The 26,378-nt window shown below is 49.9% G+C and overlaps 1 protein-coding gene and 1 pseudogene across 1 annotated transcript in view; one reads left to right on the top strand and one right to left on the bottom strand.

Annotated features, from left to right (window-relative positions):
* The window catches only part of PSMG3 (proteasome assembly chaperone 3), a 476,610-nt gene that overhangs the window by 310,470 nt on the left and 139,762 nt on the right, over positions 1–26,378 (top strand). The window lies entirely within an intron of this gene.
* On the bottom strand, positions 13,398–15,495 carry LOC137206521 (allograft inflammatory factor 1-like pseudogene; annotated as a pseudogene).

The raw sequence follows: 26,378 nt of genomic DNA, 5'->3' as shown, positions 1-26,378 counted from the left end.
TCTTTCTTTTGAAGTCCAATTTACCCATGAAACAACACCCTGCAGTGACAAATGCACACACGTGTGAAACCCAAACCCCCAGCAGCACACAGCACATCGGCATCGTTCCAGAAATTTCCCTCGTTCCCCTTCCAGGTCAGCCTTCAGCTCGTCCCCCGAGAGGCAGCCGCTCTCTGGTTCCGCCCGGCTTTGTGGAGGTACACTTGACACCCCCAGGTCGAGGGCACCCAGACTCGGCTTTGGTCGAGCTCCCAGCGCCCCCGTGGACGGCACGGGCTCTGGTTGTTCCACGTGCCGCCGACACTGGGCGTCCCACCTCCTTTCACGCTTCCACCCTGCCGAGCGCTGTCTGACCGCGGTTCCCGTGTGTGTTTTCGTGGTAAGCGATGCGGCCGTCGCCTCTCGGGTGTGTGTTGGCCCTTCGCGCGTTGTGCTCTTTTATTCCTTTGTGTCTCTTTAAATCTTTTGCCCGTTTCTCCCCTGCGTCAGCTGGCTCTGTTGGCACCACGCGGGTCAGCCTCAGGTTAACTAGTTTCCCCTGCGCTAGAGCCTTGTTAAGGACCGGATGGCCCCCTTCCCTCCCCCTGCAGGAAGCAGGAGGGGCTCTTAGCAGACATTCGCTCCGAGAAGCTGGCGGGGCTCGTGGAGGTAACGCTCACACAAGCGTGGGGAGCCTGGACGGGGTCCCCTGGAGTCACCACCGCACAGAAGGGTCCATGTGCGTCCCCGGCACCGCACAGAAGGGGCCACGTGCGTCCCCGGCACCGTCAGTTACGGCACAGGCCTCCCTGCCCGGTGCTGGCGTCCTGGAGCTTTCTCTCCGGTAAGTCGTTGAATCTCTGTGTGGGTGGACCGCCCGTCTCCAGCTCGGGGTCAGCGTCTGTCCTGTGGCCTCCCCCCGCTGGGACGGGTCTAAGAAGAGGTGTCGGTTTCAGGTTGTTCAGCCTTTTACCTGTCGTAGGACGGAGGGACGACTCCGAGCTCCTTCCAGGCAGGACCAGAAATCGAGAGTCATCTTTCTGCTTGTTTTTGAATCGGGTTGCTTTCCTTTTCCTTACTTGTTTATGGGATATTCTGGGTATAAATTCTTTGTCAGACATATGCGTTACCAATAACGTCTCCCGGGTTGTGGGCTTGCCTGTTTATTTTCTTAATGATGTCTCCTGACGAACAGAAGTTTGCAGTTTTAATTATCTCATTTATCACTTTTTAATGGCTAGTGCCTTACGCGTTTAAGACAGCTTTGTCTGGCCCAAGGGTATGAGGATATTCTGTGTTCTAGAAACTTTATGGCTGAAGTTTTATGTTTAGATATATGAGCCACCTCCAATTAGTTTCATGTATTGTGTGAGGGCAAGGCTCATGCTTCTCATGAACGTCCAGTTACTCTAGAACCTTGACTGAAAAGTGCATCCTTTCCTTCTGAATGATAGTTGTTCCTGTGTCGTAAGTCAGGGGCTGTGTATGTGCTGGTCTGTTTCTAGGCTCCACGTTCTGTTCCATTGATCACTAATCCCACACTCTCTGAATGACTAGCTTTCTACTAAGCCTGGAAATAAGGTATCTAGTGAATTTTGTTAAATTTGTTATTAATTCTAATAGTTGGTAGAGTATTTTGGATTTGCTCTGCTCGCAATCACGTGACAGTTGACGTCATCAAATCTGACTTTTATCATTTTTTTCTATCCCTTGCCTCATTGCATTAGCCAGGATCTACTCCACCGTGTCATGTAGAAATGCTGGTTGTGGGTGATCTTACTTTGTTTACAAAGGGGGCAACGGTTTACCATTGATACGATGTTACCTGGAAGTTACCCTGTCTGACTTAAGAAGTAGTACACTGTGCTACTCATAATTTTCAGAGTTTTTGTTATGAAAAGCTGTGGCGTTTTAGCCTATGCTTTTTCTGTGTGCACCGAGGTAACCGCATGCCTTCTCTCCTCTCCTCTGTTGATACAGTAAGCTGCGTTGATTTTTTAAAGTGTTGCACCGACCTTTGATTCCTGGGATAGACCCCACCTGGTCATGATATACTATCCCTGTTAGACCTTGCTGCGTTCAATTTGCCAGTTTCTTTAAAGAGGAGTTTCGGGTCTACGTTAATGAGGCATATCCTGAAGTTTTCTTGGAGCGTCTTTGTCTGGTTTTCTTATCAGAGTAATGACGGCCTCGTAAAATGGGTGTGAAGTGATTCCTCCTCCTTCTGTTTCTGAAAGTGTGTAGACCTGGGTTATTTCTCCCTTGAATATTTGGTGGAATTCACCAGGGAAGCCATCTAGGCTTGGACTTTTATTTCTGCGCTGTTTTTAAGTATGAATTTCATTTCTTTAATAGATACGGGACTCTCCAGTTTATTTTTCCCTTGAATGAGCTTTGGTGGTTTGTATCTTTCAAGGAGTGGGGTCTTCTAGGTTCCAGGATTTATGAGGACAAAGTTGTGCTAATGTTCCCTCAGGAGTCCGTAGGGGCCGGAGGATGTCCCGAGTCTGTAGGGGCCGCAGCGATGTCCCGAGTCTGTAGGGGCCGCAGCGATGTCCCCAGTCTCTAGGGGCCGGAGCGATGTCCCGGGTCTGTAGGGGCCGCAGCGATGTCCCGGGTCTCTAGGGGCCGGAGCGATGTCCCGGGTCTGTATGTCCCGAGTCTCTAGGGGCCGGAGCGATGTCCCGGGTCTGTATGTCCCGAGTCTCTAGGGGCCGGAGCGATGTCCCGAGTCTCTAGGGGCCGCAGCGATGGCCCGGGTCTCTAGGGGCCGGAGCGATGTCCCGGGTCTCTAGGGGCCGGAGCGATGTCCCGAGTCTCTAGGGGCCGCAGCGATGGCCCGGGTCTCTAGGGGCCGGAGCGATGTCCCGGGTCTCTAGGGGCCGGAGCGATGTCCCGGGTCTGTAGGGGCCGCAGCGATGTCCCGAGTCTCTAGGGGCCGGAGCGATGTCCCGAGTCTCTAGGGGCCGGAGCGATGGCCCGAGTCTCTAGGGGCCGGAGCGATGGCCCGAGTCTCTAGGGGCCGGAGCGATGTCCCGGGTCTCTAGGGGCCGGAGCGATGTCCCGGGTCTGTAGGGGCCGCAGCGATGTCCCGGGTCTCTAGGGGCCGGAGCGATGTCCCGAGTCTCTAGGGGCCGGAGCGATGTCCCGAGTCTGTAGGGGCCGCAGCGATGTCCCGGGTCTCTAGGGGCCGGAGCGATGTCCCGGGTCTGTAGGGGCCGCAGCGATGTCCCGGGTCTCTAGGGGCCGGAGCGATGTCCCGGGTCTGTATGTCCCGAGTCTCTAGGGGCCGGAGCGATGTCCCGGGTCTCTAGGGGCCGGAGCGATGTCCCGGGTCTCTAGGGGCCGCAGCGATGGCCCGGGTCTCTAGGGGCCGCAGCGATGGCCCGGGTCTCTAGGGGCCGGAGCGATGTCCCGGGTCTGTAGGGGCCGGAGCGATGTCCCGAGTCTCTAGGGGCCGGAGCGATGTCCCGAGTCTCTAGGGGCCGGAGCGATGTCCCGAGTCTCTAGGGGCCGGAGCGATGGCCCGAGTCTCTAGGGGCCGGAGCGATGTCCCGGGTCTCTAGGGGCCGGAGCGATGTCCCGGGTCTGTAGGGGCCGGAGCGATGTCCCGGGTCTCTAGGGGCCGGAGCGATGTCCCGGGTCTCTAGGGGCCGGAGCGATGTCCCGAGTCTGTAGGGGCCGGAGCGATGTCCCGGGTCTCTAGGGGCCGCAGCGATGTCCCGGGTCTCTAGGGGCCGGAGCGATGTCCCGAGTCTCTAGGGGCCGCAGCGATGTCCCGGGTCTGTAGGGGCCGGAGCAATGTCCCGGGTCTCTAGGGGCCGGAGCGATGTCCCGGGTCTCTAGGGGCCGGAGCGATGTCCCGGGTCTCTAGGGGCCGCAGCGATGTCCCGGGTCTCTAGGGGCCGCAGCGATGTCCCTTTTCTCGTCTGTGATTTTGGCAACTCACTATTTCTCCTCTTCCTCGTCCTCCTTTGGCTAAAGATTCGTCGATTTTATTGACCTTTTCAAAGAACCAGGTTTGGGTTTCATTGATTTTTCTCTGCTGGTTTTCGCTTTTCACTTTCACTTATGTTGGCTTTTTTTTTTTTTTAATATTTCCTTCCTGCTGCTTTGCTTTGGGGTTAATTTGCTCTTATTTTCCAAGTTTTGATGTGGATCCAATCAGACAGAAACCACACTGTGATTTAAGCAGGGGGAGTTCAATATAAAGGAAGTAAAGCCTTATCGGCCAGTGCAGGGGAGACTATAAGAATGGAAAGAGAACTCTAGGGGCCCCTAGGGCTCAGGAGAGCAGGACAGACCTGGGGGGCGGGGGCGGGTGGTCAGACCTCCCTGAGCAAGGTGGGGTTCTCCACTGGGTGGCAGAGAAGTTTGCTGGTTTTCTGGGCAAGAGCCGGTCCACGCCCCTGGGAAAGCAGGGTTGAAGCTAGGCAGGCCTGGGGCGCGCGGCCTCTGCACGGGGAGGGTGTGGGGAAGTCAGGGACGCGCAGCAGGGAGTGGGGGGAGGCCGCGCAGGCTCAGGGGAAACCGGGAGCAGCCTGGCGCCCTTCTGCGTCCGACTTCCCCACCGACCGCCCGGCAGCCTCAGCCACCCGGCCTGCATCATCACGGGCTGGACCCTCTCTCAAGGCAGAAAGCTGGGGACTCAGGACACTCAAGGGCAGAAAGAAAAGAGAAAACCTGAGCGCTGTGATGATTATGATTTACTGAGCAGGCAAAGAAGTTCTATCACTTTTATTCAGGCAGAGAATATGCCTCTTTTTTTCTTTTATACATTTATTTATGTATTTATTTTTGGCTGCATTGGATCTTCGTTGCTGCACGGGGGCTTTCTCTAGTTGCGGCGAGCAGGGGCCACTCTTCATTGCAGGGCGCGGGCTTCTCTTTGCGGTGGCTTCTCTTGTTGCGGAGCACGGGCTCTAGAGCGCAGGCTCAGTAGCTGTGGCGCCCGGGCTTAGCTGCTCCGCGGCATGTGGGGTCTTTCCCGACCAGGGCTCAAACCCATGTCCCCTGCATTGGCAGGCGGATTCCTAACCACTGGGCCACCAGGGAAGTCCCGAGAATATACCTCTTGAGTCCTATGTAACATTTAGAAAGATTGACAATCTATTGAAACACAACAAAAAATATCAATATTTATATTTGGACTATATTCTCAAACTGCAGTGTGATATAACTTCTAATTAATAAGCATTTTATAATTAGACTTTTGAAATATTCTCTTAAGTAAGTCTTGAGTCAAAGAGGAAATAAAAATACTGCACTTAAATTGTACAATGATGAAAGGAATGTTATATGTTTGATTATGGGATTCAGCTAAGACTTTGAGGAAAAAAAACTTCAAGATTAAATGTTTCCATTAGTGAACAAAAAAATAACAAAAGCCAAGAATTTAGGAAGACATGAAAACACAGCTAAAGGGAAAACAGGAAGAAGGAATAAATGAAGAAAAATTTATATTTTTAAAAAACGGATTATTAGTGACACGTGTAAACCCTCAAGCTGATTCTTGGAAGCCGTATTGACACCTGAAGGCAGGTGTAGTGTTTAATAAGGCAGCCAGGTGGTGCTGATCGCGCCGAAGCTGGCAAATCACTGTGATAGTAAATCACTGTGATGGTGTCCTTTAAGGCAGGCACATTAGCCTGATTGAAAACCACTGATGAGTGACTGCACCGTTCCTGAAAAGTACGTGCTGCGTCCTTCAGGTGTTTGGGGGCATCAGAAGGTAGATGCCCTCCAGGTGTGGTCCATGCAGCAGCAGCAGCATGTCGGGAATGCAGGTTCCCTCCGCCCACCCCACCCCACCCCCCGCCGCAGATGCTCTGAGTCAGGGGCTCTGGAGGCGGCGCCCAAGGCTCTCCTTTAACAGGCTCCCCAGGAGATTCTGGTTGAGATCCTGAGATTACTCCCCGCAAAGTACAGTAAGAAGCCAGGGCAAACCTGCAAATAAGGAGGGGAATTCTGGAAGCCTGCAGACAACACAGGAGCCTGTGTCTGAGAGGCTGCAGGTTCCCTGGGGCCGAACATGGCTCTGATACAGGTATTCTGTGCCCAGAGGGACAGGGCACCATGCCCAGGACACAGAGGGGAGTGGATCAGAGACCCCAGCCTAAGGCCAGCACCCAGCAAGGGCTACACCCTCCACGAGCCTCAGCCAGGGAGGAAATCATCTCAGCCTTGGTCCTGGGAAAGCTGGGGTGGTTTTTAAATCCCCCGGGAATCTGTGGCACTGGCCAGCCACGCTGTGGGTTTGGAACATGAATGCTATACTCTGCATGTTCCCCAAATGGCAAGGTAACGATTACCATTTGAAGTGCACCTGTAGTGCCCCAGGCACCTGCCGGAAGCAAACAGGAACACACCCCAAGCCAGGCCTCCTAGAATTTCCATGGTCAAGGTCAAACATATATGTATTTATATATTTATATAAAATACAAATATGATAATATGGTTCTGTAAAGTCACAAAACATACAAGAAAGAGATCACCCCAAATAACAAACAGAACTAGGTCCGCGGAGACTCAGCAAAAGCAGGAGATAAAAGAGACATGTTTAGTATGTTTAAAGACACAAAATAGGAACATGAAGACATAATAAAGAATATAAAAATTAAGAAAACTATAAAATAGAACAAATATAATCATGAAAAAATTTTAGTCATTGGAAAGATTAAACAGGTCAACACAGCTGAACAGAGAATTAGAAAATGATGAACTAAAAGTAGGCCCAAAGAGCAACACACTGAATGCAGAGCAGCGGAAGGGCTGAACGTAGGGGAACACAGCTTGGGGGAGAATCAGGGCGCTGGAAGGTGAGTCGGGGAAGCCCCAGGGATGTCACACAGAGAAAGGAGTGAACAAACAGCTCAGGAGACGCGGACGGTCAAGTGAGCAGCTCAGTCTAACTGTTGCTGCTAAAAGAAACACGGGGGAGGATGGGGAAGAGATGGCTGAGAACTTCCCAGAACTGATAGAAGATACCAATTCCAGAGCAGGGAAGCACAAGTGAACCCAGTGCAGGGCAAGGAGAAATCCAGTCCTAGGTCCATTGCAGTGAAGCTGCAGTAAACACCAAGACAGACCTTAAAAGAAGGCACCTACACACTCCAGTGAACAGACTGCAGCCTGACTTCCTAACAGAAAATAAAGGAGGAACAGCGAAAAGGAAAAGGAAACCAGCTTCCAAGTTTACAGGGAAAATAACTGTTGCAGAAACGGTGTGTAACTGTGTATCCAACAAAATTATCTTTCAAAATTGAGGAAGAAGAATGGTTCCAAGAGGAGGTAGGTATGAGGTGCAGGAGGAACGTTAAGAAAATTGGGGATCTATAGATGCCTCTATAGACAAATACAGATACATCTAAGTTATAGATGTGGAGGCACAGCTAAACCAGCCATAGTGACAGTGTCTGCTCCGTAGGGTTAAAAAACCAAAACGACCTGACAGATAGACAGCACGTGAGCTGGTGGGGCAGTGATTCCAGTCAAAGCAGTCGGGTTCTCAGATAGCTTCTGGAGAAGGGTAAAAATGTGGATTAATTTTCTGTTTTGTTAAATTAGGCGTGCATTTTCGAGAATAACCACCGAAAGAATACATATTAATAGGCAAACCAGTAGTTTTTTAGAAAAGGAGAGACAGGGAAACCTCTTAATTCAAAGAATGAAAAGAAAAGAAAAAACTACAGAAAAGAGTGACAAAAAGAAAGCATGAAATGAAATAAAATGGAACAAATCAATCAGAATATTCATGATAAATGTAATCTTCCAATTAGAAGACCTTTTGGACTAGACACACACACACACAATCTAGTTATAGACTGTTTAAAAGAGACACACCTAAGCGGGGGTGGGGGAGGGACAGACTGGGAGTTTGGGATTAGCAGATGTGCACTATCGTGTAGAGAATGGACCAACAACAAGGTCCTACTGTAGAGCACGGGGAACTATATTCAATATCCTGTGACAGACCATCATGGAAAAGAATATGAAAACATGCATATATATGTATAACTGAAAAACTTTGTTGTACAGCAGGAATCAACAACATTGTAAATCAACTATACTTCAATAAAAATAAATAAGAGATACACCTAAAACTTTACTGCAAAGGTAGGTTGAAAGTAAAAGGAAGGAAATGAAGATTCTAATAAAAATGCGGAAAGCATTACCAGGGATAGAGAGTCACTGCATAGCGACAGAGGTTCCATGGGACAGAAGTGTAACTGGACGAGGCGAGTACCGAACCCGAGCTCGGCTCCTGGCTGCTTGAGAGGCCGAAGCTCGAGAGACACACGTTGGTGGAAAAGACACACGCTGGTTGCTTTATTTGGGAGGCCAGCAGCCCGGGACGACGGTGGGCGGCGTCCGAGAGCATCTCCCAGCTGCTGGGTGGGGGAGGGGCCTCAGGGCACGTGAGCGGCTCGCGCAGGATTCTCCGCGCAGGATTCTCCGCAGGCTTGGCGTCCAGGTGAAGCTTCGAGAGTCGCCCATCTTCTGGTTTCAAGTGGTCCGGGGTCTCCATGCTTGTGGTCGGCAGTTTTCACGTGGTGGGGTCTGCTTTCTGTAAAAACAACCTAGGGGGTCTTCCTGGGGGTGCAGCGGTTAGAAGCCCGCCTGCCAGTGCAGGGGACACGGGCTCGCGCCCTGGCCGGGGAAGATCCCATGCGACGCGGGGCAACTAAGCCCACGAGCCACAGCTACTGAGCCTGCGTTCTAGAGCCCGAGAACCACAACTACTGAGCCTGCGTGCCCCTAGAGCCCGTGCTCCGCAACACGAGAAGCCACCGCAATGAGAAGCCCCCGCACCGCAGCGAAGACCCAACGCAGCCGTAAATAAATAAATAACTTTATATAAAAAATGAAATAGAAGCACCTTAGGGACGCAGGTCAGCCCTTTATCTGTACCCTTCAGGGAACTGGGAGCTCAGTGACCCTGTGTCACTGGTTTATAGTCTAGACTGTGGCCGGTTTCCCGGCCCAGCAGCTAGTCTTTGTTTTTACATCTTCATGTTTCCTAATCATTACCTGTCGGGCCAGCCTTTTGAGACTCAGGGAGGCCTGGGAGAGGAAAGCTTTTCTACAAACAAGAGGCAGGCGGAGGACGTGGTTGGGGGTCTCTCCCGGGAAGGCTGTATAGGGTCCTACTTGGTTTCAATCGCCCCTTTTTTTCTGATACTCCTCAGGCCTGAGGGGAACAGGTACACAACAAGAAAGGGAGTAGTTTTGGATGGAGAGGTTAATCATAAACTCAGCAGAGGAACTCAGTTTCAGGGGACTCGGTTTTAGAAGAACACAGTAGTTCTGAACTTGAATATACCTATTAGCCTGACTTGTATTTTAGAAAGAAGACAAGTTACAGAACTACAAGAGGTCATTGACAAACCCACCAGCACGTTGTTGGGAGATTTTAATATGCCTCTCAGTAACGAACAGGACAAGCAGGTAAAAGTCAGGATTTAGAAGGTTGGAACAACAAAAGTAACAAATTTGACCTACAAGATTTTGATAGAACTCTTCATGCAATAATTGGAGAATACACTTTCTTTTTAAGTGCACACGGAACATTATAAAATTGACTCTGTTAGGTCATAAATCGAATCTCAGCAGACAGGACGGAAGCACAGAAGGAACGTTCTCTGATCGTCGCAGAAGCAGAGGGGAAATCAAAACAGGGAAACATCCCTGAAAATCTTCATCTGGAAACTTAAAAACATAGTTCTAATTACTCATGGCTAAAAGTCTCATAATGGAAATTTTAAAATACTTAGGACTAAATAATAATGAAAATGATCAAAAGACAATAATGAATTTAATACCATCTCTAATGTGGTACTTAGAGGGTGATTTATAATCATAAGTGCACATATTGGAAGAAAAAAACCCTAAAAATCAATGAATTAAGTATCTAAAAGTTAGCAAGCAATGTGAATTCCCTGGTGGTGCAGTGGTTAGGGCTCCGCGCTTTCACTGCCCCAGGCCGCGTTCAGTCGCTGGTTGGGGAACTAAGATCCCGCAAGTTGCGTGGCCAGGAAAAAAAAAGTTCCAAAGAGAATGGAAGAGAAATTTAAGAAAAAAATAAAAATTTAGTAGACTAGAAAATCAAGATGGAAAGGGGAGAAATGACAAAGATAAAGTTGTTTTTCTTAAAGACTACAGCTGATAGCGGTGTGCAAGACTGATCAACTTTTAAGAAGATGGAAAACGCCAATAAAGCTATTGGGACTGGGAAAGGGATGTTACTGCAGGTGACAGGAGAGATTTAAAAGTTAATAGGGGAATATTAGGAACGTCTTTTTGCCAATAAATTTTAAACTATAGATGAAACAGACAAGTTTCCAGGAAAATACAAATTACCAAAACTGATTCAAAAGCTTCCACCCGAACTGTGCTATAATAACAACAAAAATTGAATCAGTATTTCAGAAATCTTTCCATAGTATGAAAACTGGGCTCAGCCTTTTTATGGGTAAGTTCTAGCAAAACATTCAAGGCAGGGATGCAGGTCTGCAGAAACTTGTGCACTTAGAGGAGTATAAATTGGTATGGCTGTTCTGAAAAATAATTTCAAATTCTCTAGCCATGTCGACGATGTGATACCTTTGGCCAGGAATCCCACGCCTCGGTACAGACCTGCTCCAGGAAGCATGGACTGGGGTGGGGTAGGGGTGCAGCATCACCGTCCACAAGAGGAAAGGCACTAGAAACACCTCAGTTTCCATTAACAGCAGTGCATAAGCGCACTGTTGTATGTTCACACGGTGGACCACGACACACAAGTCAGGGTAGATGAAGTGCGGCCACACGTGTCAATACGTGAACCTGTTTTTCTTAAGTTTGTCTGTTTTATCTCCAGTCCAGTACCACGCACACGCACACGCACACTGCATCCACTTGAACTTGCCCGACACACTGCGTCCTTTTGAATGGCAGGGACAGAGCCGTACGCGGCAGTCCCCAAGCTGCTGGTGACATTAGTGAGATTTGGTCTTTCGGAAAGAAGACAGCTGAACTTCTAAGAAGCCGAGCCCTTAGCCAGAGAAGTAAGAGCCCTAGAGCTACCAGCCATGGAAACCTGAAACACATGCAGACGCCCCACCCCCTTTCCAGGGACCACTCTTGAGACCCGCTCCCTCTGGGAGTGGAATTCCAAGAAATGATGAAGGAGCTGGTGGAGTTTCCCAGGACACTCCCCGTCCGATGAGAGAACACTTTCCTGCCCTTTCTGGAAGCTGGGACACACCCACTTGCTCTCCTCCCTTAAGGAGGTTTCCTGCAGTCCTATGAAGTGTGTAACCCGCTGAAATAAGCCTGGTTGGTTCCGCCCTCCTGTCTGAGTGAGGTACAGATACACTGGCTATGGTGGGTGGTCAGGGAAGGCATTACCTTGCACAAAGCTCTCAGCCTGTCCCCGAAGGAGAGGCAGTGGGAAGGGGTGGAGACAGGCAGTTGCTCATCTCAGGATCTCAGGGGAGGGAGTGGGGGTGACAGTTTACATGTACAGGGCGGAATGTTTTGCTGGGGTTTAAACTTCAACTAGGTTTATGCGTCTGAAGCACCTTCTTAGGCCGAAGGTCAGCCTGTCAAGGCCAAATAACCTTGTCCCTGGACTGGTCGAGACCAGTGGGCTGACCCCCCTCCGGCCGTTTCCCCATCCCCTACCCGCTCCACTCCCTGCAGCTGCCGCTAAGTCAGCTCCTTGGCCTTGACTGCGGGTCAGAGGAGCCACAGGGACTCCCAGGGGCTCCAGCGCCCCCACAGCTCTCCCCTTCAGGTTTGCGAAGGCTTCTCCAAGACCCTTGCCCCGTGTTGGGCCCAGCTAGGCCCCCAGGATTGCCCTGCAGTCACCTCGTATCCTCCTCTTTCCTAACTTTCATCGCCCGGGTCTGACTTCCACTAGACTCTAAATTCCGTGAGTCTGTCCATTTCACTACTGGGTCCTTAGCTCTTGGCCTATAACAGGTGGTTAATAAACATGTGCAGTGGATGAGTGCATCGAAGTCCTGAGTGGGCAGCGGAAGGGAGTCCAGAATACAGGTGGGATCGAGGCTGGGGTCCCTGCTGACGCTGCCTCAGTGGCACTGGGAAGGGTGACTCCTGGCCCAGGGCCTTGCCCAAGGGTTGACCTAGGAGACTGCCCCTCTCCGCCCCTTCCCTTGTTTTCATCACTGACGGAGGCATGGGCAGGGCATCTGAACACCTGGGCCCCGGTCCAGGTCTTCCGTCTCCAGATTGACCCCTGCCCTTGGGCAAGGCACTTAATCCCTATGGGTCACCACACTTTCCTCACCTGTAAACTGAGAGGCCTGGCCCGGCTGACCTACAGGTGCGTCAGGGCTCTGAAACCCTAGTCCATAATAAAAACCACAGGTGACCCCAATCTAGTCCCCGAGCCCAAGGTTTTGAGTGATTTGGACACAGAATGATGAATTAGAGAGACTGGACATGGCACCAGTCAGGACAAAGTGGGGGACTTAAAGCTTATGATAGGTTATAAATAAATAGCTGTTGAATGACGGAGTGAGTGAACGAATGAACGAATGGTGTAAGGAAGGTGTGAAGGCAAATGGGGAAGCAGGGTCAGGTTCCAGGCAGACTGGGATCAGAAAGGCACCCTGTTTCCCAGCTCGCGGCCTAACAGTGGGGCTGCCTCTGCCACGAGCACTTAAGTCCTCACCCTCCCGTCCTGCTGCCCTCAACATCCTCCCTACAAGGTGGGACTGGACTGAGCTGAATCCCCTCCCCCAAGGCCCCTGGACCCCCTCTGCCTCTGAAGCCCCAGCAAGGGTCAGGGGGAGCTGCACCCCTCCTCTGGGCTGCCTGTACAGGCGTGGCCAGGGGGCAAGGCTAGAGGATTCCTCTGGAACCTTCCTGAAGGGCTCAACTTGCAAGTCCCTCTCCTTCTCTCCTTCTGTCACCTCACTGAGGATAGGACGAAGCGTAGACTGAGAGGGGACCAGCTGGGGAGGCGGGATGCTGCGTGGCCACATCCCAGCCCACCCGAGAGCACTGGAACCACAGAGCCGTCCGAGGATACCCTAGCGAGGCCCTGCAGCCTTATCCCGACTCCAGGGTCTCCTGAAAGGGTCTCGCCAGGGCCAGGCCAGGGTCCCGGGACTTAGCTCAGTGACCTGGAAGGACGAACAGTACCAGCTTCAAGTGCGGGAATCACAGGCTTCTGGTCCCCCTGTCCTGGCCCTGCCCCCTCTGGTTTTTGGTTTAACGCCAGCCCTTCTGCACAGGGAGGAGAGACGCAGGGAAGGAGAGAAGGAGGCGATCGGGACTTCCCAACCCAGAGCCCCTTTAAGGCAGTAATTTATGCTAGACAAAGAGATCGCTGACTCTGCTGATGAACAAACAAATGCAATGACCAAACAAACAAGACACATCGCAGTGCGTCAAGAAGGGCAGTGAGATCAGGAGGGAGGAAGACGAGTGGGGAGAGCGGGGCAGGCCCAGGCGGGGGTCCTCCGGGCAGGCTGGCAACGCCTCTCTGGAGGGGGGCCAGCTGGCTTGGGGCTGCTCTCGTTGGCTTTTCCTTCAAACATCATGACTAGCTTGAGCACCGCCGACCGTTTCCCCAGCATCATGTTCACAAAGTCTCAGTAGGAGGTGGTGTCGCTGACAGCGCCCGCCACCTCCGAGATCATCTTCTTCATCTCCAGGTGGGTCTTGGGGACCCCACGCTTCTCCATCATCCTCTTCAGAGACATCAGATCAATCTCGCCCTCACTGTTCAGGTCAAACTCCAGGTACTTCTCTTTAAAGGCCGCAAGTTTTTCCGGCAGGTTTTCTTCATCACTGTACTTCTGGTCACAGAGGAGCTCCCGGTTGATCTCGGCCGGCCTCCTCTCCTGCCGGGCTTTGAGCAAACAGCGCGCTTTCCCTCCTTGCAACCTGTTGCCGAGCGCGACCGACGTGGTGAGCACCGGGCTTCCGCCGGCTCGGGGCTTCGCGACCTCGGCAAAGGGACGAGGGGGAGGGGCGGGCGCCTGGCCCAAGCTGCGCGGCAGTGTGGCGGCGGGATCAGTACATGAATCTCAAAATTGGGTTTAAAACATCAAGTTGCAGGGCTTCCCTGGGGGCACAGTGGTTAAGAATCGGCCTGGCAATGCAGGGGACATGGGTTCGAGCCCTGGTCCAGGAAGATCCCACATGCCACGGAGCAACTAAGCCCGTATGCGACTACTACTGAGCCTGCACTCTAGAGCCTGCGAGCCACAACTACTGAGCCCGCACGCCTAGAGCCCGTGCTCCGCAACAAGAGAAGCCACCGCGATGAGAAGCCCGCGTGCCGCAACAAAGACCCAACACAGCCAAAAGTAAACAAATAATTTTAAAAAAACTTAAGTTGTAAAAAAGTATAGATGTACTGTGACATCATTTTTATGTCTAAAAATAATTTTAAAATAACTACTGTATTTATGGATACACACATAAGTAGCACAACCATAAGGAGAGACAATTGTAATGATAGTAAAGATTAATTCAGACTCTAGTCACCTCTGGTGGCCAGTGGATGGGAGGAGGGAGTGGTTGCAGGAGCATCATAGATTCTCAGGTGTTCGTTCTGTTATTAAACGTCATGGTTTACATACACACTTTTATGTTATTGCGTGTGTATCAAATACTTTTCATTGAAAAAGGAAAAAGATACTGGAACTCGTCAGAGCCCAGTGAGGTGGCCGATTGAAAAACGTGTGTCCTAATTCTGGCTCCAGAATTCCAACCGCGGAGTAAATAGTCCCAGTAACTGTTTATCCAACTTGGTTTATCTCTCACATTGATCACAATGAACAGTTCCGGAGAGGATATCACATGCAGCCGTCGGAGGTCGGTGTCGAGTAGCAGGGCAGGCCGATTAGGATCTGAAGTCAAGCCTGAGTCACGACCTGAAACGAGGGAGAGTCGGGGGCTGACTTTTCCTCCTTTGATTCCCATTTTGACCCCCGGGTGGGCCCGTCCCTGCACTTCGTGGCAGCACTGACGGGAAACCCCAGGGGAGATAGAGAGTCTGAAGACAAGGGGAAGGGGCCCCACAGAGCTGGAGGGGGTGGGAGAACTCCCAGAGGCGAGCGGGTTTCAGGAGGACACGCCCAGCACCGTGTGTGACCGAGGCTCCCACAGAAGCGCATCGAAGACTTCGAGCCCTGAACCATCTCCCCAGTCCCAGCCCGTGTGCCGGATGGAGCCCAGCGATGTGGGAAAGGCGTTGGAGTGGAACCCGTAACGGACCACTGCCTGCAGAAGGAGAGCTGGACTGCGCCGTCTGGGCCTAACCAGGTCGGTCTGCTGGAGCCGCAGCGGCAGTGACAAGGCAACACCCTCCGGAGTGCTAGCCAGGACCCAGGGTCTCCCAGCACAGTATGCAAGCGTTCAGCACACAATCCCGAATTCCTCGACTCACAGAAGAAGCAGAACGAGGAAAGAGACAACCGACAGATACCAAGCCCAAGGCGACCCAGAAGGGAAGGATCAGTTAAAGGTTTTAAAGCAGCTCTTCTAACCGTCCATCGTGAGGGTAAGGTGAATAATCTTGAGATGCCTGGAGATGTAGAAGTTCTCTGCAGAGAAGTAGAAACTAGAAAATATGACCAGAGGGAACGTTTATAATTGAAAGAACGCCATATCTGAAATTTAGAAAGAAAATCACGGGACGGGCTCCGTAGCAGAATGGAGATGCAGGGGGAAGGGTTCAGGAAACCTGAGGCGGGTCAACAGAAATCATCGCTGTGCAGAACGGTAAACAGAAGTTTGGGGAGAAAGCATGATCTCGAGGATGAATGGGCAACACCACAGGGTCCAACGTTCCTCTCACGGAAGTCCCAAGAGGAGAGAGAAATTGGCATAGAAAATAATACTTGAGGAAATCATGGCCCAAACTTCCTAAATTTGGTGAAAAACTTACATTTAAAGAGCCTTGATCTATTCTTCCATTCTCCAGTAGACCCACATGTCAAGCCTAAAACTACAAAACCTTTAGAAGAAAAGATCGGAGAGAATCTTTGTGACCTCAGAGTTAGGCAGGGTTTTTTGAGAAATTGATGAATTGGACTGAATCAAAGTTAAAAACATTTGCTCTGTTCAGAGAATGAAAAGATAACTCACAGACGGGGAGAAAACATCTGGAAATCACATCTCTTAACAGCTTGTGTCCAGAATATATAAAGAGCTCTCGAAACTCAACAATAAGAAAATAAACCAAATTTTAAAATGGGTAAGCGATCACAACATACATGTTTCCAAACAGGATATGCGGACGGCAAATAAAATGTGTGCGCAGTGAGCAAGTTAGCCCCCAGGGAGATGCCGGTTAAAATGACAGTGAGGCGGCCCTACATGCTGATCAAATGGTGACAGTAAAGCTGGCAGAACCAGGTGCCAGTGGGCGCTTAGAGCCGGGCAGCTCCTTGTCGCCAGAGGGAATGCAAATGGCACCACGAACCGTTCTTAAAGAGTTTCTTAAGCACATGAGGGCCTTAAAAGCTAGTCATCCCAGGGCTTCCTGGTGGCGCAGTGGTTGGGAGTCCGCCTGCCGACGCAGGGGACGCGGGTTCGTGCCCCGGTCCGGGAAGATCCCACGTGCCGTGAAGCGGCTGGGCCCGTGAGCCATGGCCGCTGAGCCTGTGCGTCTGGACCCTGTGCTCCGCAACGGGAGAGGCCACAACAGTGAGAGGCCTGCGTACCGCCAAAAAAAAAAAAAAAAAGCTAGTCATCCCATCAGAAATATCTACCCTAGAAAACCCAAAACTGGTGGTCACACAAAAATATGTACCTGAAATGTTAGGCTTCATTTTTAATTTTAATTTGTCAAAGTATAGTTGATTTACAATGTTGTGTTTATTTCTGCTGTATAGCCAAGCAATTCAGTTATACACACACACACATACATATATATGTATTCTTTTTCATATGCTTTTCCATTATGGTTTATCCCAGAGTATTGAATACGGTTTCCCGTGCTATATAGTAGGACCTTGTTGTTTATCCATTCTCTATATAATGGTTTGCATCTGCTCATCCCAAACTCCCCATCCATCCCTCCCCCAACTCCCCTCCCCCTTGGCGGCCACAAGTCTGTTCTCCGTGAGTCTGTTTCTGTTTCATAGATAAGTTCATTTGTGTCGTAGTTTAGAGCCCATTTGTAAGTGACGTCATATGGTGTTTGTCTTTCTGTGTCTGGCTTCACTTAGGTATGATCATCTCTAGGTGCATTCATGTTGCTGCACGTGGCCTTATTCCGTTCTTTTTTACGGCTGACACTCCATCGTGTGTATGTACCGCGTCTTCTTTATCCATTCCCCTGGGAGAGGGTTCATTCTTAATGCCCAAACCAGAAGACCCCCCACGTGTCTGTCCTTCAGCTGGTGAACAGGCGAGCCGGGGTGCGTCCACACAGTGGACCAGCGTCCTGAGCGCCAGAGAGGACACGCCGACGCCACGGGCCCATCCCAGGCGCCTCGTGCTCCCTGGGGAAGCCTCCCCAGCCTCCCTGGGCAGCGGTCGGCCCTCCTGCGGACGCTGGCTGCTCTGTGCGTCCATCACTGTGCTGGGAAGTGGGGCACCAGGTGCAGCATGGGTTGGGGGAGGGGAGGCGTGCTCTGTGGAGGATTTAAAATCAATAACAAAGCTGATTAGGGTCCATCTGCCTTACCACCAGGCACTGGCGAGTCCAGCAGCACCCCTGACACCCACTACTTCCCGGGAGAAGTTTTCTCGTTGGTCTAAGTTCTCAACAATTCTGCCATCACGGCTGAATTTCAATACTTATGTGTATGTTATGGGTTGAGTTGCTTCCCCCAAAAGATGTCGAAGTCCTACCCCACCGCCTGTGAACGTGCCGCGTTGAGAAGTAGGGTCTTTGTAGATGCCACGAGTTAGGCTGAGGTCGTTGGGGCGGCCCTAATCCTGTACGACCAGTGTCCTTATAAGAAGGGGACACTGACGGGGGAAGAAAGCCGTGGGCAGATGGTGGCAGAGACGGGGTGATGCACCTACCAGCCCAGGAGCCCCCGGGGTCGCCAGCAAACCACCAGCAGCACGGGGAGAGGCCCAGAGCAGACCCTCCCTCGCGGCCCGGTGGGGAGCAGCCCTGCCGACACCTCCATCTCAGACATGACGCCTCCGGGAGAGAGCAGGGATGCGTTCCTGCTGCTTCAGCCCCCGGCGTGAGGTCCCCTGTTGCAGCAAACTCGCAGTCGGCACGGCCTCCTTCCTTAGTCTTTAACAGAAGCCGTCTTCTGCCCAAAGTCGATTCGGAAACTAGCTCCCTGGTCGCCCTTGGCCCCGGCACCCCAAAGGCCGAATTCACAGTGAGGTCGCGCCGGTTTGGATCCGTGGGGTCACGGTTCACGTCCTCCCCTGCGGGGTTATCTTTTCTCTGTTTAAACAGCAGGTTCAAAATAAACTCTGGAAGCACAGAGGCTGCTTTTGCATTGCCTCTGCAACCAATTACCACAAAACTAGTGGCTCAAAATAACAAATTTATCACAGGTCCCGTGGGAAGGCCGGACTGCATCTCACTGGGCTGAGCTCAAGGGGCGGCCGGGGTGTGCGTCCCACCACCGGGGGGCTGCAGGAGAGAACCCGCCGTTTCCCGGCCTTTCTGGCTTCTAGAGGCGCCCACGTTCCTGGCTGGTGGCCCCGGCCTCCACCTTGACGGCCAGCAGCGCGGCTGGGAGGGGCGTGGGTGTGGAACAGACCTCGGCGGGGTCTTCACAGGAGAGCCAGCATCCCCTTCCCCCAAAGGCAGGGGACGCCCCAGAGTGGCCCAGTCGTGACAAGGGACAGTTCCCCCAACCTTCCCCCCACAACGAGGACAGCTGTCCTCCCAGTGGGGCAGGGGCCCGGGCTCATCACCGCTGTGTATCCTGCCGCCCCTCGGGCCGGTCCGCCTCAAGGCCTGTCCTTCGTGATGCCCGCCCACTGCTTTGCGCGTGTCGGAGGAAAGCCTGGTCCCGCCGCCGAGCAGCCGTGGCAGCGCCGTGCGCGCGTGTAGGAGAGGGCGCGCTGACTCCGGTCCTCTGAGCTGAGGCCAGCTTGGGCACGCCCGTCGGGAGGCCCGTTGTGACCGGTCAGCGCCGGCGCCCTGGGCTATTAAATGCCTCGGATTTCTCCGCCGCCCATCGCACAGGTTCTTGGGGAGTTTACCCGAGCCAATTCTTGTCACACTCGGAGGACAGCGCCTGGCACGCGGAAAGGGCTCAGTAAACGTTAGCTATTTTGTTGTCGGGTTTCTCGTGCAGGCAGCTGTCCCCAGACCCAATTCATGCTCACAGCTGGGGATTCCAGAGACGTGGAAACCCTTTTCCCAGCGTCCAGATGTCACATCTCGTGGAGGGACCAACAGGTCTTCCCTGTGCCGTGTGAACCCATCACCGCAGCCGCGAGCTGGAGGCTTCTAACCGGCTGGTACTAGTTCCCATCGTCCATGCCTTTGGTGGGGACGATACCCCCAGGATCTCGCTCCCAGGAAAGGGGAGCTGTCAGCCCAGAGGGAGGGCATGGAAATGATTGCTGGGCAGACCTCCCTCCCTCCCTCCCTCTCCCTCCCTCCCTCCCTCCCTCCCTCTCCCTCCCTCCCTCTCCCTCCCTCCCTCTCCCTCCCTCCCTCCCTCCCTCCCTCCCTCCCTCTCCCTCTCCCTCCCTCCCTCCCTCTCCCTCTCCCTCCCTCCCTCCCTCTCCCTCCCTCCCTCTCTCTCTCTGTCTCTCTCTGTCTCTGTCTCTCTGTCTCTCTGTCTCTCTCTGTCTCTCTCTCCTCTCTCATCTCATTCTCTCTCTCTCCTCTCTCTCTCTCTCTCTCTCTCTCTCTCTCTCTCTCTCACACACACACACACACACACACACACACACACACACACACACACACAAAGGTCTTTGACACCGGGGCATATGAAGAAGACTCTGCCTTAAAGGAGAACTTTATGATGTTGCCGCATCAGAAGACCTGATATTGTAAAGATGTAATTTTCCCCCAAGTTAGTCTGTAAGTTTAAAGCAAATCCGTACAAAAGCCCAGCACGACGTCTGGAGTGTGATGTGGCGACTCTGTCGTTCATCTGGAAGAGCGTATGTGTGAGAACTGCCAAGGAAAACGTGAAAGCATGAAAGGATAATGAGGGGGCCCTGCCCTGTGTGATATGGCCGTGCGCCCCCCGCTAACTAAAACAGCATGAGTCTGGAGAGGAACAGACAGACGGATCTGTGGGGAGCTCAGGATCCAGGAACAGATGCAAGGGCAGGCGAACATTTAGTGCTCGGTGCGGGTGGCATTTCTAGGCAGCGGCTCCAGGGTGGAATCCTCAATAATATTGTTGAACCGGTCAACCACCTGGAAGAAGTTTTCTGAGATCCTGCTTCATGTGCCAGACCAAGATAAACTCCAAAGTCTTAAAGATAAATTACAAACTAAAGGAACGTATGGGACTGTGTTACAGGAGGAGCGGGCTAGGATTCGCGACGTCGTAGAAACAGCTTCCGCCTTCTGTGCAGCGCGGTGTCTCCAGCTCCGTTCGCGCTGTCCTGGGACCGACCCCGCCACCCGGCTCCTCTTTGTGCAACAGCGCTTGGGTCTCTGGTGACATCACGGTTTGTCCCTTCATCTACTGAGGGATGTTTGGGGTGTTTCCACTTTGGGCTGCTGTGAATATTCTTGTAAAAATAATGGAATCTATAAAGAAAAAGGGTGATGTATTTTGCTAAGTAAGCTTTCAAAACTTAAGTCGGAGTAAACCTACACACATGGTCACGTCAACTGGTGCAGTTTTGGGTGGGTGGGTAGGGCCGGTGCTGGAGGTGCCCTACCCAGATCCCCCTGGTCCCTCCTGTCTACCTGTCTGTGTCACAGCCACTGCAGGGCGTGGTGCTAATTCCCACACCTGTGACCTTCTCTGGAGGATCGCCCCGGGGACCCTGGGGCTGCTGGGACTTACACTCCCCACCCCCTGCAGTGGCTTGTGGCCAGTCCCTAAAGGGCCCAAACTCCCTGCTCCGTGTCACGAGGCGGGACAGATCCTCCGATACCATTTATGCTTCCGGGCTCCCACGGGTCAGGCTGGGCTGCATTTGGGGTGAAACCGCGTCCCCGTCTAACTGCCTCCACCGCCCCGCCTGCTGCCCTCAGGCTTCTCCTGGGAACGTCCTTTATGACTTGCCGAGAATTCCCACTTCTGGCTCTGCTTCTAGAAACCGACCTAAAACTGTTAGTCCCAGACATGGCCCTGCAGGCTTGAAGGACGAGGTGCTGAACTTGGGTCACCCACTGGGCAGATGACAAGGAGGCCTCCCTCCCTGGTTGCAGGTGGAGGGTTGGTCTCCAGGACACTTCAGCCACGCCGCTACCAAGGCCTCGCTCTGCGGGGGCACAGCACGGGACACACGGGGAGATGGGCGACGTCACTGGGTGTGGGAGGTGCAGGGGTCATCTAATTATCTGGTCTGTGGAGAGAAGCCAGAGGGCCAGCGGTGGCAAGGAGTGGGCAGTGGGCTTCGGTGCAAGAAGAGAGGAGCTTCTGTCCGCAGCCTCATCTAGTTTCCTAATTGCGGCCGCCGTGAGGTGCTGTTTTCCCAGCAAGTAGAAGCAGGTTCGGACACACAGTGGAGCAAGCAGGAGGGCCCCCAGTCACATCTCGGGACCCATGTGGGTGACGTGTGCTTTCCCTCCCACGGCTCTTGACTCTGGGTCAACAGACCCCGGTTCCCAGGGGCGAGATGCTTCCACCGGGGGACACGACAGGAGTCCCACCAAACTTAAGCTATGGCCGCGGCCCCACTTCAGAAGGACGCCTTTCAGGAGGACGGGAGCAGGTGAGGAGCGGGCAGCACGCTGGGAAGAGGGATCGAGCGCGATCGGCACGGGAACGGAGACAGGGAGGTGACGGAGGCTCAGGGGGTCTCTGGGGTGTCTCTTCAGCGCTCACATCACGAAGTCCAGCTTTAACGTAAATGAGAAGATGAAGCAACATTGGCCTGATAACGTCTCGTGACCAGAGACTCAGGCCACTCGGCGGTGAGGGTCTGCGTCACCCACCGGGAGGGCCACCTGGACCCGCGTAAGTGCTGGATGAGGCCACGGGGAAGCCAGAACAGGTGGTAGACGGAGAAGAGGATGAGGGTCCCTCACACTGGCCCAAGATAAAAGATTTATGTATAGGCAGTTGGTGTCTTGCAACAAAAATGTCCTGCCAGGTTATCCTCTGCGGCCCCCAGATTGGCAAACCCTGCCTGGGCACCACAGATCCCAGTGAATTTGTTGAGGTGTCGCTCTTAAACGTAAGTAGCCAAGACCCACCAGCTGCAGGAGGAATTATGTAACGGCAAAAACTAAAGCAAACAACAAAAGGACCCATTTAAGATTAAAATCGTACTTCCTATTTTCAGAAAGTTCAGAAAGGTATTTTTTCAGTGCAGCTCGTTAGGCTGTATCAACTGTTATGGGCAGCCTGTTTATTTATAGAGTCAGCATCTATGCGTCTGTGAGTGGGCTGTAAGTTTCTTGATTGGCCAATTCCATACTACTCTAGTCATTAAGGATTCTGAATATCACTGCTTTTGTATGCTAAAAAACAAAAACAAAAGCTTTCAAAGAACAAAAGTGACACACACAATAAAAAAATTATTTGTCATCCCAAGAACCAGAACAGTCACAACTTGATGAGAAAAGACAACCAACAGACACCAGCGCCAAGGTGACTCAGATGTTGGAATCACCTGATGGATGTCAAAGCAGCAATCGTAAGGATGCTTCAACAAACAGTTACGAATGTGTACCCTTGAAGCAAGTGAAAAAAAAAATCTCAGCTAAGAAATAGAAGACATAAAAAAGAATCAAGTGGAAATTATAGAACTGAAAAATACAAGAACAAAAACTAAAATTCACTGGGCAAGCTGAAGAGTAGTTTGGAGACAACAGAAAAAAGAATCAGTAAACTTAAAGACCTACCGTGAAATTATCCAATCTGAACAACAGAGAAAATAAGCTGGAAATAAATGAACATACTCTTAGGAATCTGTGGAACAATAACAAAAAATCTAATATTTGTGTCGTCAGAGTCCCAGAAAAAGAGGAGAGAGAGTGTGGGGCAGAAAAAAAATTTTTATTAAAATATAATTGGCATTATATTAGTTTCAGGTGTACAACATGATTCAATATATATATATAGCAAAGTGATCACCACACCTAGTTACAAGCTTCTTTTTTTCTTGTGATGAGAACTTTTAAGATTACTCTGTAAGCAAATTCAAATATATAATAGAGTATTATTAACTATAGTCACCATGCTGTACCTTACATCCCCAGGACTTATTTATTTTATAACTGGAAGTTTGTATTTTCTACCCTCTTCACCCGTCTCCCCGATCCCTTCCCAGCCTCCATCAGTTTGTTCTCTGTATCTGTGAGCTCATTTTTGTTTGTTGTTTGTTTGTGTTATTTTTTAGATTCCACATATAAGAGATCACGAGGTATTTGTCTTTCTCTGTCTGACTCATTTCACTTAGCGTAATGACCTCAAGATTCATCCATTTTGCTGCAAATGGCAAAACTTCCTTCTTTTTTAATGGCTGAATAATATTCCATTATGTATATAATATTCCATTAAATATATACCGACACACATATACATGGAGTCCTCGCTTTATCCATTCATCTATCAGTGAACACTTAGGTTGCTTCCAGTCTTGACTACTGTAAACAATGCTGCAATGAACATGGTGGATATATCTTTCTGAGTTTTCATTTTATTTGGATGTGTATCCAGAAGTGGGATTGCTGGATCATACGGTAGTCTATTTTCCGTTTTTTGAGGAACCTCCATACTGTTCTCCATAGTGGCTGCACCAATTTACATTCCCACCCACAGTGCACGAGGGTTCCCTTTTCTCCACACCCTCTCCAAAACTTATCTCTTGTCTTTTTGATAATAGCCATTCTGACAGGTGTGAGGTGATACCTCATGGTTTTGTTTTGCATTTCCCTGATGATTAGTAATGTGAACACCTTTTCATGTATCTGTTGGACATCTGTGTCTTATTTGGGAAAAAATATCTATTCGCATCCCCTGCCCATTTTGAAATCAGGTGTTTGTTTTTTGTTTCTTGGGGGGTTTTTTTGCTACTGAGTTGTACGAGTCCTTTATTTATTTTGGATATTACCTGCTTATCGGATATATGATTTGCACTATTTTCTCCCATTTGGTAGGTTGCCTTCTCGTTTTGTTGATGATTTCCTTAGCCGTGCAGAAGCTTTTTAGTTTGATGTAGTCATACTTGTTTATTTTTGCTTTTATTGCCTTTGCTTATGGTGTCAAATACAAAAAATCTTCATCGAGACCTATGTCAAGAAACTTAACACATTTTCTTCTAGGAATTTTATGGCTTCAGGTCTTAATACAAGTCTTTAATCCATTTTGAGTTGGCTTTTGTGTATGGTGTAAGATAGTGGTTCCGTTTCTTTTTCTTTTTGTATGAGGTGACCCAGTTTTTCCAGCGCCATTTATTGAGGACACTGTCCTTTCCCCATTGTATATTCTTGGCTCCTTTGTCATACATTGACCATATATGTGTGGGTTTATTTCCTGGCTCTCTATTCTGTTCTATTGATCTAGGTATCTGTTTTTATGCCAATACCATGATGTTTTGATTAATATAGCTTTGTATGTAGTTTGAAATCAGGAAACCTGATGCCTACAGCTTTGCTCTTGTTCTTCAAGATTGCTTTGGCTATTTGGGGTTCTACTATGGTTCCATAAAAATTTAGGATTTTTTGTTCGATTTCTGTGAAAAATACCATTGAAATTTTGATAGGGACTGCATTGAACCTGTAGATCACTTTGGGTAGTATGGACATTTTAACAATATTGATTCTTCCAATCTATGAGCATGGAATATTTTTCTGTTTATTTGTCTTGAATTTATTTTATCAGTGTCTTAAAGCTTTCAGTATACAGGTCTTTCACCCCCTTGGTTAAGTTTATTCCTGGGTATTCTATTCTTTTTGATGCAATTGTAAATGGAATTGGTTTCCTTTATTAGTGTACACAAACACAACAGATTTCTGTATCTTGCAACTTTATCTAGTTTGTGTATTCGATCTAAGAGTTTTTCTTGGAGTCTTTAGGGTTTTGTACATATAATATGTCATCTGCAAATAGTGACAGTTTTATTTCTTCCTTACAAATGGTGTGCCTTTTATTTCTTTTTCTTGCCTAATTGCTCTGTCTAGGACTTCTAATGCTATTTTGAATAAAAGTAGCAGGAGTGGGCATCCTTGTCTTCTTCCTGATCTCAGAGGAAATCTTTCAGCTTCTCAACATTGAGTATGACGTTAGCTGTGGGCTTGTCATATATGGCCTTTATTACGTGGGGGTCTGTTCCCTCTATACCCACTTTGTTGAGAGTTTTGATCATAAATTGATACTGAATTTTGTCAAATGTGTTTTCTGCATCTATTGAGATGATCATATGAATTTTATTTTTTATTTTGGTAATGTGGTGTATTATGCTGATTGATTTGCAAATGCTGAACCATCCTTGCCTCCCTGGAATAAATCCCACTGTGTTGTAGTATATGATCCTTTCAATGCATTGTTGAATTCAGCTTGCTAGTATTTTGTTGAGGATTTTTGCATCTATTTCATCAGAAATATTGGCCTGTGGTTTTCTTGTGGCATTCTTGTCTGGTTTTGTTATCAGAGTAATGCTGGTCTTATAAAATGAGTTTGGAAGTGTTTCCTCCTCTTCAATTTTCTGCAAGAGTTTGAGAAGGATAGATATTAAATCTTTTTGAATGTTTGGTAAAATTCACCAATGAAGTCATCTGGTGCTGGATTTTTGTTTGTTGGGAGGTTTTTGAGTACTGATCCAATCTCTAGTAGTAATTAGTTCAGATTTTCTATTCCTTCATGATTCAGTCTTGGTAGGGTATATGTTTTTAGGAATTTATCCATTTCTTTTAGGTTGTCCAACTTGTTGGAGTATAATTGTTCATAGTAGTCTTTTATGATCCTTTGAATTTCTGTGATATCACTTTTAACATCTCTTTTTAATGTTTGATTTTATTTATTTGAGTCCTCTCTTTTTCTTGGTGAGTCTAGCTAATGGTTGGCCAATTTTGTATGTCTTTGTAAAAATCCACCTTTTAGTTTCATTGATCTTTTCTATTGTCTTTTTTGTCTCTGCTTTATTTATTTCTGCTCTGATCTTTGTTATTTCCTTACTACTACTAACTTTGGGCTTTGTTATTCTTTTCTAGCTCTTTGAGGTGTAAACTTAGGTGGTATATTTGAGATTTTTCTTGTTTCTTGATGTAAGCATTTATCACTATGACCTTCCTTCTTAGAACTGCTTTTGCTATATCCCATAAGTTTTGGTATGTTGTATTTCCATTTTCATTTGTCTCA

This window comes from Pseudorca crassidens, chromosome 15 (assembly GCF_039906515.1).
Source record: "Pseudorca crassidens isolate mPseCra1 chromosome 15, mPseCra1.hap1, whole genome shotgun sequence".
Taxonomy (NCBI): Eukaryota; Metazoa; Chordata; class Mammalia; order Artiodactyla; family Delphinidae; genus Pseudorca; species Pseudorca crassidens.
This window is presented reverse-complemented; position numbering and strand designations above follow the sequence as displayed.